Genomic DNA, 16689 nt, shown 5'->3' with positions numbered 1-16689 from the left:
GAGAGAGAGAGAGAGAGAGAGAGAGAGAGAGAGAGAGAGAGAGAGAGAGAGAGAGCCTTCCTGATGTCTTATTTGTTGGGCATTTATTGCCTCAGTTTTCTGGGAAAACCTGGTGTCTTTTTTTTTTTTAAAGTCTCTTGCATCCTGACATCATCCTTTACTTTCCCTTCCCTAGATTCTCCAGTGCTTCCTACCTTCCTCATATGAGAACCCACACACATGTTTATTGAGAGGATAAATGCCTTCATGCACTTAGGCAACTTGTGCTGATTTGGGGCTTTATGCACTAGTGGTTCTCAGTACACACCGTCTTCCCCTTGATTCCAGGTATTCTTCCATACCACTCTGTTCTAACCCCTCCCTGAAATGCCAGACAGACCTCTGGTTTTATCCTTTACTGACTCAGTGAACTTGGGTTTGAAGGGGTCCACTCAATTGCAGAATCCAAAGGAAATTAAATTGTCAGATTTCTACCCACCTTTGAGACTCACCTGGGTTTTGGAAAAAGGACTTTAAGTGCTGCCCCCATTTGTTCTTTTCCTGCTTATACCCCTCAGATTTAATTTTTTAAAGTTCCCTCAATGTATCTGAGCACTGATCTTGTTTGGCCTCTCCTAGGTTTCCCTTTTGAAAACATTCTTAGACTCGTTTTAGGAAGGGCCTGGGGAAAATTAAGATGCAGAGAGTCTAGGTGCTGGTACCATGCAATGCCAAAGACATCACTATGATACCTATATTGGAGAATAGTTGTTTGTTTTCACACTGATCAGTGTCCTTCCTTTCTGGTGTGTTAGTCTTAAACACATGTTTTCAGTGTCTTTTCTTTCTGGTTGTTACTCTGACACATTTTTCTGTGTCCCTCCTTTCGAGTGTGTGTTATTCTTTGACACAAGTTTTCAGTCTTTTTCCTTTCTAGTATGTTAGTCTTTAACACGTTTCCAATGTCCTTCCTTTATGCTACATAAGTCTTTAGTACATGGTTTTAGTCTCCCTCCTTTCTGGTGTGTATTACTCTTCACACATCTTTCTGCAGATAACCTAGAAAGATATTTTAGAGCAGCTTGACTGTTCTTTTTCATTTGTCCTTGTAAATTATCCCAGAAAAGGTAATCTCTGAAAATATTTGGCATTGCAAGTTGTTGAACACAATTGTTTATGAGAAGAATTCAGTAGCCGTGTATCTGTAGATTTGTGTTAATTCCCAACAAATATTTTTGCAACAAACCAATTATTCAGTACAACAGATTTGGGTTTAGCTCAAGGATCTAACTAAAGATACTGATCTGTTCGGATAGAATTGTTCTTGTAATCCCAAATTTTTGTGTCTGACAACCAAAATTTACACATTTCTAAAAAGTATTGATAGTGATTTTGATAATGACAATTTAGCTTAGATTTTTCTCAACCACTCACGTGAGGGTTAGGGAAAATAAAGTGATAACTGAATTATCTATTGTGAGAATGAGAGGTAGGAAATAATTTCTGATAGTTTCCTTTATAAGTTGGAGTTCAGTGGCAGATGTGAAAAGTGCAAGCCTAGATAAGGGTTTTCAGAATAAGAAACTGAAAATAATTATGATATCAAATAATGCAGAAGTTTTATGCACTTTACAAGCTACAACTGATTTTATTTTGAAAAATGCCTGTCAGATGGGTGCTCAGAGCCTACAGGTGAACAGGTGCAAACATGTACCCATAAAAAGCTTCAGAGAAAAAAAATCGTCAATGATTAGTCATATCATCAATTGACTTAGTGTCATAGACAAAACAGAGAGGTTCCATTTCAAGTCAATGGTCCCTCCTTTCATTTGCCAAAGAAGCTTTTGCCCTAAAAACTTCCACTATATTTATCCTTCTATACTTCCTGGATGTATATGAGGAGATGTCAGGCATGCTATCTGTTTTCTTGCTGCTTTAAATAACTACAGCGGCCTAGACTAACCATTTTGGGGGCATTTGTAGTTGATTTTTACGTGTTGCGAACTTTCCTGAACCCCATCATCATGTATTTTAGGAGGATCTATACTTGTTCTTTAGGTTCCTGTTTACACAGTGGTCTGGTCATATGTTTCAATCAATAGGATTCCAAGTAGAAAAATGGAAATGCATTTATACTAATACATTGGTACATACTAAGCTAGTTTTTGGCTCATAGAATCAACAAGGTTGAGCTTTTGATATTTTAGTAGTTATTTTTAGGTGAATTGACGTTGGCTATAAAAGTCACGTTATTGCACATATAATACAGTAATATTGCACATAAAATACAGTAGTATTTCACAAATAATACAATAAAAGTAAATCGAGTTGATAGAATTGAAAAAAAACAAAACCCAGTACTCAAACATCTTGATTCTTCATTGCTTTGAACAAGTAAGTACTTGTGTAATTCTGGGCACATTCTCAGATTTCTGAGACTTTACAGCTTACAGTTTTCAGCTATAAAGTGTTGTGCTTACGTTTCTCTTCAGTCAGAGATTTTACTGAGAGACATCATCAGGCATACAAAGGAACAGTTTGCATTTGAAAAATTTTGAGAAAGGTGTATCACTTTTTAAACTATGTAATAATCAAATCATTATTCAAGTAACCAGTAATTGAGATTCTGCTGTGTAGCAAGTATTATACTGGTGATAGAGATGCTGAACAGTCCCCAGTCTTCATGAACTTTTAGTCTTTAATTTTAGGACTGTGCGTTGAGGAGAGCATAGGAACTGCCATTGCCCCTTTGACCTCCCAGGAACATTTTGTGTGGAATTTTTTCACAAGTCTCTGGAGTGTAGCCATAATAAGAAACATCATTATACATGCCTGACTGGAGGCATATCAATCACTTATTATTTATTTTGAAGTAATTGGATACTTGGAAACATATTGAGAGATTAGCACAGGACACTTTTATTAAGAGTCAACTTAGTAACTCATTTTATTAGATTTTATTTTATGACTATGACATCAGTTTAGGGTTTGTTTTCATCAGTCTGTCAGTGGAGAGATGCTGGTACACCCCTTCAAAGTTGAGGATTCTTTTGAGAGATCTGCTCACTGTTGAACCACTGAGGCTGAGCTTTGAAGATCTCAGAAGCTGTAGATAGAACAACTGGAAGAAACATAACACAAATGGAACTATAACAAAGCAGGGGAGGGAAGCTTATGACAAAAGGAAATTCATCCCAAGAAAGTGTGAAAAGAAAAACCAAGGACCCAAGAATGGCAAAAAAAATACTGTCATTATTTGGGGAAGGAAACTGTAGTAGTAAAAGCCTAATAAAAGCAAAGGAGACAGACAGAAATGCTTAGCTTCTTCTGATACTACCCAAAATTAATTCTCTGACACAAACTCTTCAAATCAACCCCAGTAGCTCTGAGTGTAACTAACAATGAAAAATTTGTTTATGAAATGATATATTTGGTAATTTATTTAAATTCCAAACACAATTTAACTAAAAAAGCAAAAGTAAGAAGTAAGCAAATTGACTCGGCAAAAATTAACAAAATGTATTCATAATTAAATGTTTTCTTAGAGCAATTTGTTACATGTTTATACACACACACACACACACACACACACACACACACACACACACACACTTTGCATGCATGTATATTTTTAAAAACCTTCCTCAATTCCAGAAGAGATTCTAGGATGTGATTCATATATTCCAAACAAATTTGAATGCATTCAAAAAATGTAAAAATTTTCTTTCCTCCCCACTTTGTCAGTATCACTTATAACCATATTCTAAGATTTATAGAATGGTTAATTTTCATTACGATAAAAAGAAACACCAGCAAGATGTGGTAGCACATGCCTTTGAATCCAACACTTGGAAAGTAGAAACAGGCTGGTCTACAAATCCAGTTCCAGGACAGCTAGGGCTGTTACACAGAAAAACCCATCTTGAGGGAAAAAAAGGAAAGAAAGAAATACTTCATTTTGTTTATTTAGCCAACAAATTCTTCTGAAAAATTAAAACTTAGTCTCCTTTTTATTATCTTAGCTATGGATTATACGTGTACACAGGCCTATATAATTTAAATTTCCAATATTTCTACCAGCTAGTTACTGCTGTGTGTCAATTTAAAAAACACATTTATGAATGTGTAATGATAGGGAGACAATTTTGAGTGACACAATGTGAATAATTCACAGTAAGTTAATTAAAATAGTAAGTAAAAGTAACAGAAAAACTATTTCATTTTGTCTGAAAATTTTAAAAATTCCTCATCCATTGCTTTCAAACTAACCAGTATGTGTGTTCAGAAGGTGAGGCTAGGAGATAATGTAATAAATATTAGCTTAAAGTCTGTGCATCTTTGTTGTATGTCTAATGATTTGTTCGGTGGCTATAGCTTACTTGCAAGGCTTTTTCTTTTGAAATACATTTGAAGAATGGACATGGCAGCAGTCTTAGCTGGTAAAAGGGTGACGTGATCACATATTCAGTCTTAGTGTAGAACTGTCTACCTTTTAGAATTTTGATATGCATCAGAGGAGTCCTTAATATATTTTTCATCTATATCATAACTGCATTTTACATTCACCTTGCCTATTGTTCTGTGGCCTCATATATAAATCTGAAAATAAAGTAAAAACATACATTTCATTGACCTTGATGGAAAAATAAATGCAGTATCTGTTGACATCTACATTTTTGATCATGTATTACCAAGAAGGTATGATTTTCCCTTTGAAGATTAATATACATTGGAGGAGAAAAGAAAATTTAAGTGTTTTAAGTAGGAAGAATATTTGCCAAGGGGTATCTGCTGGCTGACTCTTTGCAGGTCCCTATGTGACAAAGGAGCCAGAAATTTAACTAAAAATTCAAAGCAACTATTTAAATCTTGGCTCTTTAATACTTTTATGATTTTCTACAGTTGAACAAAGAACTTAATACCTAAAATACACACACACACACACACACACATACACACACACATATTTTTGGTGTATTTGCTTTTATTACAAAAATGTAGAGTTTTGACTCAGGTTCAAGAGTGTAAACTTGTACAAATTTTGCTCACACCCATTATTTAAGTAAAACATCAGAATACAGTTGTATTTACAACAACATATGGAATGATATTCTCCTTTGAGGACTCTTTGAGAAGTTGATTTATATTTTAGAGATAGGGAAATGTAAGGACTCTCCTTCAGTCTGGGTTGCTTCCATTTCTACACAATTTTTTGTCAAGTGAGAGAAATGTTTTTCACCAAGTGGGCTACTGTTGCCAAAAACATACTGATTGGGGGTGGAAATAATGTTATTTCGTCCTAAAATATCACATCAAAGAACGTTCTGGAGATATGAAATTATGTTCTGTGTGCTTGGAGAACTATGTAGAACTGAAAATTCCAGGCTTGGAGTGATGTAGAAAGTAAGGGGCTGTAATTATCTTTGAAGTTTGCAAATTCATTGGATTGTTGTGGGGTATTGAAAGATAGTGAATATTTTTATAAATGCCTCAGTAAGAAAATATTTCTTCAACAAGATTTGTTTGAGATTTATTGTCAGGAAATTGCTCATCTAAGCTAGAGGTTATCAAATTAATACATCAATGGGGAAACTTTTAACATGCATTTTCCTGTATCTTGAGTCTTGTTAAAAGGTTCCAAAGAGAGGCCTGGGAAATCTGAATGAGATTCAAGGTGATTGATAGACATTAATTTATGGTCAAAGGGCCCTAAAGACCACTGACTTAAGCTCAGTGGGATTTGCACATTGACCTTTGTAAAGGTCGATCTTGGAAGTTGTTCCTTTGAGATAAACACATGCATGAGCACGAGTGTGTGTGTGTGAGTGCACTCACACACACACGTATATACAAACACACTCACCTATAAAACACACACAAATGTATATAAACACACACATATATACAAACACAGTTTAACATATAAGTATATGTATATGTAGATATATCCCTGACAAATGTTGGCATACAGAAACAAGGATAAAGGCTGTGAACAGTAACTACTGTCACAACATCCAATGTGTTGGTAGTGTTATATATAGAGGATTAAACATTTACTTTTTGTAGGTTTAATTATCTGTGAACCTTTTCAACTTTTCCTTCGGATTTTTTGTTGTTTCCTTTGTTTGTGTTCAGGAGCCATTGGTATAACTGGTCCTGTTCTTCAGAATGAAAGAATACATATCCAAAATGGATGGAAGTGTAGAGGAACTAGAAAGGATTATTGTGAGGATCAATATGATACGACAAGTAGGCTTTTTGAAATGAGGTTAAAGCTTTTCTCAAATCACCCTTGTACTGATTTATTTTAGAGGATGATTTGTTCCAGAAAGGAAACAATAGGAGGTTCTGATACTCGTTGTACAGGGGCTACTCCTCAAACTCTTCCACAGTTTCACAAAAAAATAGAATCTGTTGCTACTCTCTACAATTATAGAAAACTAATTCATCATTGAATGAGTGGGTGAGTAGGGTTTAGTTCTTAATAAATGAATGGCAATTCAATATTGGATTTGCATTTGTAAAAAACTCTGGATTGATGTATCATGAGAGAAGGTAGTGTGAGTGGAAGTGTAATGTGACCTTAGCTGCATGGCCTTGGAATCCCTTGACTTCTTTTACATCCACTACACTATGCTTCTATTCTGTATGGCAAGAATCAACATGTTTTCATCCTTTATTGCCTTGTACCTATGCATCTTTCCTTTAGGAACCCACAACAACATTGGCAGGGGTAATTTTTCTGTTTGTTCATGCACACTGGTGTACACTTTCCATGCACTATTTTGTCTTTGCAGAAATTTCCATTTCCATCTCTACTAAGGACAAATTGTACTGTATTGTGATCTGGGTTTGCTCTGGCTTGCTCCTTAAGAAATGAAATCATGTTTAACTTATGTATACCTAAACCTAGCACTAGTGTAAATTGTAAAGACAGGAAATGAATATTTGTTAGACAAGTAAATACAATGAACCAACTGGTACCCCTTCATAGGTAACAATGTTTTTGTGCTACCATCCTTTATTTTCAGTTTTATAAGTATTGATTTATTGCAGAAACAGTAAGAGTATAATTTCAATATTATTTTCTCAAAAATTATAGGAATTTCAAAATAATCTTTCCTCTTGTGTTTTTTTAACCTTATGAGAAATCCATTTTATGGAAGTTGCCTCAAAATTTGGTTCAAATGCCCATAGATACAGCAAATCTATAGGGAGCATATAGTTATCATCTATATTGGTTTATATTATCTCTTAAAGACATGTATAACACTAAGTTATAGGCATAAAATATCAACATGTGGTTTATTTATTCTTTTTTCAAAATTGGGAATCCAATATTATTAAGCATGTATTTAACAAACTTCCGATGGTCAGCACATTCATAGATCTATCTTGTAATCATTAATGACTATGCCATGTAGGGATAGAGTCTTTGGTGAAAATTATATAATTAGAAATTGTGAGTTTAGAGAAGAGAAAAGGAAAAACAACCAAAAGATAGGGTTGTTCTTGTATATTTTTTGAAGGGCTACATTAAGCTGTGGATAATAAAGTCTTAGCCCAAATTAAGGAGAAAGGTTTGGCTCTTAGAATTACCAAGCAGTGTTGGTGTTCACTGTATATTAAAAGACCGATGTGTCAGACTGAGTTTGAAACATTTGAGCAAAGATGATAGATTGTAATAATCTCTTTTTCTTTTTTGGTTTTTCAAGACAGGTCTTTTTTTTTTTTTTTAATTTTGGGGCCTGTCCTGGAATAAGCTCTTGTAGACCAGGCTGGCCTCGAATTCACACACAGATCCACTTGCCTCTTCCTCCTGAGTGTTGGTGGCATACACCACCACGGCCTGACTGAAATAATTTAAAACCATTTTTAGTCATTCTTTGGGGATGTAAATATAATACCACAATTATATTTAGATACTTAAGTTTTTATTCGCTCATTACCCAATCTTAGAGTTGCTGATTAATCCCTTTTACACATCAAAACTGGATAACCTGGCAAGGCAAGAAACTTGAAACTAATTGATTACATTGATATTTATTTTATAGTTAGAGAAAAATTCTTGAAAAGTATAAGGAAACTTAGGTACTTTGTTCAATGTGTCACTTATAACTTATAGTTGTTATAGCATAAGGTTTCTTGTTTTGAACTCCATTCGTGACTAACGGATGACTGTCAATAACTTTCTGTCTTCCTATAGGAATGTAGGATGGGAAGGAAGAGAAGGGGAGGCTTGGATATGGGTATTTTTAATTTGAATTTGAATAATGCCAATAGCTGAAGCCTGTGAGATCTTTAAGGGCTTGGAATCACAGAGTTACCAGCCTTATCACACAGCTTGTTAATCAGTTCAATGAAGAGAAAATTGAAGATTCAGAATTGCAGATTGGAATAAGGCTCATTCTCAATGATAATGGCTTTGGAGGTTACAGATAGTATCTTGAAAATCTACAAGTTCTGGGAATGAAAAAGATAAAAATAATAATAGAGAACTGAAAAACAATGAACCCTAGCAAAAAAGACTACAGAAATTTTAGGTTTTTTTCTTTTTGTGTGTGTATGTGGGGGAGCAGGGGAGATAGTAGGCGATGTTTGCAAAATAATTAAGAAAATTAAAGATAGGCTTTCAAAGCCATTATGAATAAGCTGCCTCCTATCCTTAGAAAATGAATGCTAATCCTGCATCTGAGAAACTATTAAATGATATTTATAGAAGGACTATGTAATAAATAAACAAAAGATGCTATGTTATAAATTTATGAATTTTGATTCCTTATTGTGAACCAGCACCAGCCATATACTAAATGATATACATGCTTTTCATTAAGTACAGTAGCAATTCAGGCATGATGCCTTCACATGTTCTGCAGAACACTGAGATCTTTTGTTTTTGTCTTTACTTGGTAATGACTTGTCTAATCTGTACACATGGTTCTATCTTATGGATAAAGAAAGATAGTCATAAAATCCCATTCCTAGTATTTGGTAGTATAAAGCATACATAGAGAGAGCAAAACAGTGAGAAAAAGAAACAATAACCAAGAGAGATAGTTAGAAAGAGTGAGATGGAGTTAAACCTCTGAAACCAAATCAGTTCTTTAAACAATTAGAGACTCGCGTTTGAAGATGATAGCAAAGCTCCCAAATGAATGAGAGCTGAGAAAGGACACTGTTGCTCTAACAACATTTTCAACTCCTTTCCCAAGAATAAATGTAGTTTTTCTTTGTCCCAGGGAAATGTAATATACCCTAAAAGGAGTGTAATCCATTCTTTCTACTCCCTCTTCTGAGATAAACTCTAAAATTTGGGAGGCTTAATACACCAAAACAGTGATAACATGATAATATCTGAACAACATGATAATACTGTTGCAAACATGAAATTATGGGATAGGGGACTGCATGCACAAAATCTGCAAAAGACCAATATGGATGAGGAAGGAGTCATAAAGTTCTTTCTCTAGCTGAGAAGTTATTGGTAACTGTTAGTTGCTAGAAGAGGGAGAGTCAATTGTCCTTGGGAATGGTGATTCTGAGACTGAACACGCTCCAGTAGATGGCTCTATACCTGCTAAGTGTAATAATATTTTTAGATTTGTTTGTTTGTTTATGTTAAGCATGTGCTTGCTTGCATGCATAGACTATGGCATGTGGTGCTCACAGAGGGCAGAGAATGAGTTGGATCCCCTGAATCTGGAATGACAGATAGTTGTAAATCACTGCATGCATACTGGGAATTGAATTTGGGTCCTCTGAAAAAGTAGCCAGTATTTCGAACTATTGAACCATCTTTCCAGTCCCAAACTAAGCGGATTAAAAACAAAAATAGCAGCAATGCATGGAATTTGGAGGGAACAGTGGTGAGGAGATAAGAATCTCAAGGGAAAAACTAGGGACTAGATTTGTTCAAAACATATTATATCCATGTATAAATCTCTAAAACGATGAAAAAGAGTGGAATGCAGTGGCTGTCACTAGATTATCAGTTTGTTTTCACCGAGTTTATTTCATGACAGCTCAGTTATTAGACAGGAATTTTGTACATCTATAACTATTAAAATTTAAGTGTTCATGTTATTTGTAGCTCTTTTGATATTTTTAATGATGCCAAATCAAGTCAGAAATACTGCTATTTATTTTTCACTCAAGTGGTAAAGTACATTTTTCTTTTGTTAAAATCTATTGCTTTTATAACTTCTTGTTTATTCCTTTATTAGTTTTTGTTGTTGCTGATGTAGTTGTTTTTGAGATGGAGTCTTACTATGTAGCTCTGGTTGTCCTGGAACTCCCTAGATACACATGGCTGGTCTCAAACTCAAAGAGATCCAGAAGCCTCTACCTTCCAAGTGTTGTTGTGATTAAAGTGTGTGTATGCCCAGCCTTTGATTAGTAGTTTTTGGTGTGAGTTTTTCTCTTATTTTTCTAGTTTATATATCGAGCAGCACATGGACGAAACTGTTTTAAGGTCTGTGCTTATTATATAAGTCTTTTAGTTTTAAAGGTATATTGAAAATACAGCATAGTGGTAGACTACCTGCCTAACATGCATGCAGTTCTAGGTTTTAATCTCAAGCATTACAAAAAGCAAAGTAATTACACACCTACATCCCCACACCCCCACATCATTCTATTCTTATTCCCTTAAAATTTGATATGGTTTTGCCCACTCTTAGAACTCTTTTTGATGATTTTTTTTTGATACAGTGAGAAGGTCACTAATGAAGAAATCTTGATGTATTTTAGGAAGCAAGGAACTACAACTTTATGCGGTTGGTTCATTGAATAATTGTTAAATTGTTAAACTTGAAAGTGATATGAAAGATAAAATAAGGCCAAATAGGATATACACAATCAAGTTTAGTATTTTGGCTCTCATTCTTTCTTTTCCTGTATTAATTTGCTGAATTTTGTCAAGTAAGAATTTTTGTATATTTTGTATGCTGCCACATTCCGTATATGATGATACACAGTAGTTAACCAATGTATATTTCTAAACTGATAAGTATAGAGAGAATAATGCTTTAATAAACACATATTTATTAAAATCCCACTGTGTATACTTAACTTTACTGTTTTGAGTCATACTACAAGATGGACATAAAAATGGTTTTAATCATCGGCAGAATTTTAAAGTAATTTTTTATTAAATGCTCATATAATCTGATACACCAATCAACTTAAATTATACACTTGTAAAAAGGAATTAGTTATTTTTATTTTATATATATATATATATATACAAATTCAATAATGTATCATTAAATAGATATTTATTATTGATCTCTCCTGGACCAATAATTTTTTTGCTTCTACTTTATTTTTCTTTTATTTATTTTAATTTATTAAAAATTTTGTTAAAAATTTCCACCTCTTCCCCTCCTCCCATTTCCTTCCCCTTCGACCCACCATCCTCCCCCTCCCTTTCCAGTCCAAAGAGCAGTCAGGGGTCTCTGCCCTGTGGGAAGACCAAGGTCCTCCCCTCTCCATCCAGGTCTAGGAAGGTGAGCATCCAAACAGACTAGGCTCCCACAAAGCCAGTACATGCAGTAGGATCAAAACTACGTGCCATTGTCCTCAGCTTCTCAGTCAGTCCTCATTGATCGGCACATTCAGAGAGTCCAGTTTGATCAGTCCCGTCCAGCTGGTTTTGGTAAGCTTCCATTAGATCAGCCCCACCGTAGCAGGGGGTGGGTGCACCACTCGCCGTCCTGACTTCCCTGCTCATGTTCCCCATCCTTCTGCTCCTCATTTTGACCTTGGGAGCTCAGTCCAGTGCTCCAACGTGGGTCTCTGTCTTCATCCAACGCCAGATGCAGGTTCTACGGTGATATGGAAGATATTCATCAGTTTGGTTATAGGATAGGGCCATTTCAGGCTCCTTCTCTTCAGCTGTCCAAGGAACTAGCTGGGGACATCTCCTTGGACACCTGGGAACCCCTCTAGAGGCAAGTCTCTTGCCAACCCTAAAATGGCTCCGTTAATTAAGATATATACTTCCCTACTCCCATATCCACCCTTCTTCCATCCCAATCATCTCATTCCCCCAAGCTATCGCCATCCTCCCCTTCTCACTTTTCTCTCCCCATTTCCCCTAACTCTCCCCCTTGCCCCCCCCCCTCCCGCTCCCAATATTTGCCTGGCAATCTTGTCTACTTCCATTATCCAGAAGGATAACTATATGTTTTTCTTTGGGTTCATATTATTATTTAGCTTCTCTAGGATCACGAATTATATACTCAATAACCTTTATTTATGGCTAGAATCCATTAATGAGTGAGTACATACCATATTCATCTTCTTGGGTCTGGGTTACCTCACTCAGTATAGTGTTTTCTATTTCTATCCATTTGCATGTAAAATTCAAGGTGTTTTTTTTTTTTACCACTGAGTAGAACTCTAATGCATATATATTCCACACTTTGTTTATTCATTCTTCCATTGAGGGGCATCAAGGTTGTTTGCAGATTCTGGCTATTACAAATAATGTTGCTATGAACATAGTTGAACAAATGCTTTTGTAGTATGATAGGACATCTCTTGGGTATATTCCCAAGATTGGTATTGCTGGATCCTGGGGTAGGTTGATCCTGAATTTCCTGAGAAACTGCCACACTGATTTCTAAAGTGGTTGCACACGTTTGCATTCCCACCAGCAATGGATGAGTGTACCCCTTTCTTCACATCCTCTCCAGCAAAGGCTATTATTGGTGTTTTTTATTTTAGCCATTCTGACAGGTGTAAGATGGTATCTCAAAGTTGTTTTGATTTGCATTTCCCTGATCGCTAAGGAGGTTGAGCATGACCTTAAGTGTCTTCTGGCCATTTGAAGTTCTTCTGTTGAAAGTTCTCTGTTCAGTTCAGTGCTCCATTTTTAATTGGGTTAATTAGCATTTTAAAGTCTAGTTTCTTGAGTTCTTTATATATTTTAGAGATCAGACTTTTGTCTGTTGTGGGGTTGGTGAAGATCTCCCAGTCAGTAGGTCGCCTTTTTGTCTTAATGACTGTGTCCTTTGCTTTACAGAAGCTTCCCAGTTTCAGGAGGTCCCATTTATTCAATGTTTCCCTTAATGTCTATGCTGCTCGGGTTATACATAGGAAGCGATCTCCTGTGCCCGTCTGTTGTAGTGTACTTCCCAATTTCTCTTCTATCAGGTTCAGTGTGTTCCAATTAATATTGAGGTCTTTAATCCATTTAGACTTGAGTTTTGTGCATGGTAATAGATATGGATCTATTTTCATTCTTCTACAGGTTGACATGGAGTTATGACAGCACCATTTGTTGAAGATGCTTTCTTCCGTTGTATACTTTTAGCTCCTTTGTCAAAAATCAGGTGTTCATAGGTTTGTGGGTTAATATCTGGGTCTTCTATTTGATTCCATTGGTTGACTTCTCTGTTTTTATGCTAATACCAAGCTGTTTTCAATACTGTAGCTCTGTAATAGAGTTTGAAGTCAGGGATGGTAATGCCTCCAGAAGTTTCTTTATTGTATACGATTGTTTTGGCTAACCTGGGTTTTTTGTTTTTCCATATAAAGTTGGTTATTGTTCTCTCTAGGTCTGTGAAGAATTTTGTTGAGATTTTAATGGGGATTGCATTGAAATTATAGATTGCATTTGGTATAATTGCAATTTTTACTATGTTGATTCTCCCCATCTAAGAGCAGGGGAGATGCTTCCATTTTCTGGTGTCCTCTTCAATTTCTTTCTTCAATGTGTTAAAGTTCTTGTCAAATAGATCTTTCACTTCCTTGGTTAGAGTTACCCCAAGATACTTTATGTTATTTGTGGCTATCATAAAAGATGAAGTTTCTCCAAATTCTTTCTCCGCTTCTCTATATTTTGTGTATAGAGGGCTACTGATGTTTTGAGTTGATCTTGTAACCTTCCACATCACTGAAGTTATTTATCAGCTGTAGGAGGTTTTTGATAGAGTTTTTTGGGTCACTATTGTATACACTCAGATCATCTGCAAATAACAAAAGTTTGACTTCTTCATTTCTGATTCAAATCCCCTTGATCTCCTTATGTTGTCTTATCATTATTGCTAGAACTTCAAGAACTATGTTGAAGAGATATGGTGAGAGTGGACAGCCTTGTCTTTTTCCTAATTTTATTGGAATGGCTTTGAGTTTCTCTCCATTTAATTTGATATTAGCTGTTGGCTTGTTATATATTGCTTTTTATTATATTTAGGTATGACCCTTGTATCCCTAACCTCTCCAAAACCTTTATCATAAAGGGATGTTGAATTTTGTCAAATGCTTTTTCAGCATCTAATGAAATGATCATATGTTTTTCTTTCTGTTTATTTATGTGATGGATTACATTGATAGATTTTTGTATATTGAACCAGCCCTGCATCTCTGTGATGAAACCTACTTGATTGTAATGGATATTTTTTTAATGTGTTCTTGGATTCTGTTTGCTAGAATTTTATCCAGAATTTTTGCATCGATGTTCATGAGTGAGATTGGTCTGTAATTCTCTTTCTTGGTTGGGTCTTTGTGTAGTTTTGGCATCAGGGTAACTGTAGCTTCATAAAAAGAATTTGGCAATGACTTTTCTGATTCTATTATGTGAAACACATTAAGGAGTATAGGCATCAGCTCTTCTTGGAAGTTTTGATAAAATTCTGCGTTAAAACCATCAGGTCCTGGGCTCTTTTTGTTTGGGAGGTTTTTTATGACAGCTTCTATTTCCTCATTACTTATAGGCATATTTAAATTGTTCACCTGGTCTTGATGTAATTTTGGTATATAGCATTTATCTCAAAACAAGTCCATTTCTTTTACATTTTCCAACTTTGTGGCAATATGCTTTTGTAGTAAGATCTCTTAATTTCCTCAGTGTCTGTTGTTATGTCCCCCTTTTCATTTCTGATCTTGTTAATTTGCATGTTCTTTCTCTGCCTTTTGATTAGTTTGGATAAAGGTTTGTCAATCTTGTTGACTTTCTCAAAGAACCAGCTCTTTGCTTCATTGATTCTTTGGATTATTTTCTGTTTCCATTTTGTTGATTTCAGCCCTCAGTTTGATTATTTCCAGTCTTCTACTTCTCCTGGGTGAGTCTGCATCTTTCTTTTTCTAGAGCTTTCAGTTGTGCTGTTAAATCTCCAATGTGAGCTTTCTCCATTTTTTAAAGTGGGCACTTAGAGCTATGAACTTTCTTCTTAGCACTGCTTTCATAGTGTCCCATAGGTTTGGGTATGTTTTGTCTTTATTTTCATTGAATTAAAGGAAGACTTTAATTTCTTTCTTTATTTCTTCCCTGACCCAAGGGAGGTTCAATACTTGATTGTTCAGCTTCCATGAATTTTTAGGCTTTCTGGGGGCAGAATTATTGTTAAGTTCTAACTTTATTCCATGGTGATCCAATAAGACACAGGTGGTTACTAATATTTTTTTGTATCTGTTGAAGTTTTCTCTGTTACCAAGTATATGGTCAATTTTCTAGAAGGTTCCATGAAATGCTGAGAAGAACATATATTCTTTCTTATTTGGGTGGAATGTTCTGTAGATGTCTGTTAAGTCCATTTGATTCATTACCTCCATTAATTCTCTTATTTCTCTATTAGGTTTCTGTCTTATTGACCTGTCCATTGGTAAGAGAGGTGTGTTGAAGTCTCCTACTATTAGTGTGTGGGGTTTGGTATCTGCTTTGAGTTCTAGTAATGTTTCTTTCACGTAAGTGGATGCTTTTATATTATGGGTATAGATAGTCAGGATTGAGACTTCATCCTGATGGATTGTTCCTGTTAAGAGTATAAAGTGTCCATCTCCATCTCTTCTGATTGAATTTAGGCTGAAGTCAATTTTATTAGAAATTAGAATGGCCACACCCACTTGTTTCTTAGGTCCGTTTGATGGAAAAACCTTTTCCCAACCCTTTACTCTGAGTAGATGTTTGTCTTTGTGGTTGAGGTGTGTTTCTTGTAAACAGCTGAATGTTGGATCCTGTTTTCCCATCCAATCTCTTAGCCTGTGCTTTTTCATAGGTGAATTGAGTCTATTGATATTAATGACCAGTGGTTGTTTACTCCGGTTATTTTTTTCCTTTTTTTTTGGTGGTAGAGTTTATGTGTTTCCCTTCTTTGAGTTGTGCTGGTGTAGGGTCACTAGATGTCTGAGTTATTGTGGGCATTGTTTGATTCCTTGGGTTGTGATTTTTCTTCTATTACTTTCTGTAAGGCTGGATTTGTGGCTACATATTGTTTAAATTTGTTTTTATCCTGGAATATTTTGTTTTCTCCATTGATTGTAATTGAAAGCTTGGCTGGGTATAGCAATCTGGGCTTGCATCCATGTTCTCTTAGTTTCTGCAGCATATCTATCCAAGACCTTCTGGCTTTCACTGTTGTTGGAGCGGCGGTCCCTGGCTGCCTGGCTTTCTTATACCCCAAAATAATGACATGGAAACTGTATTCTTTTAAACACTGCCTGGCCCATTAGTTCTAGCCTTTTTTGGCTAATTCTCACATCCTGCTTTAACCCATTTCTAATAATGTGTGTAGCACCACGAGGTGGCTTACCAGGGAAGATCTTAATCTGCGTCTGTGTCAGGTGGGAGAATCATGTCAACTGCCTGACTCGGCTTCTCTCTCCCAGCATTCTGTTCTGTTTACTCTGCCTACCTAATTTTCTGTCCTATTAAAGGGCCAAGGCAGTTTCTTTATTTAACCAATGAAATCAACACAAAACAGAAGA

General features: G+C 35.6%; 1 protein-coding gene across 1 annotated transcript in view; it reads left to right on the top strand.

Annotated features, from left to right (window-relative positions):
• Positions 1 to 16689, top strand: part of LOC102001145 (guanylate cyclase soluble subunit alpha-2-like) — a 56583-nt gene that overhangs the window by 1489 nt on the left and 38405 nt on the right. The window lies entirely within an intron of this gene.

The sequence above is a fragment of the Microtus ochrogaster genome, chromosome 5 (assembly GCF_000317375.1).
Source record: "Microtus ochrogaster isolate Prairie Vole_2 chromosome 5, MicOch1.0, whole genome shotgun sequence".
NCBI classification, from domain to species: domain Eukaryota; kingdom Metazoa; phylum Chordata; class Mammalia; order Rodentia; family Cricetidae; genus Microtus; species Microtus ochrogaster.
This window is presented reverse-complemented; position numbering and strand designations above follow the sequence as displayed.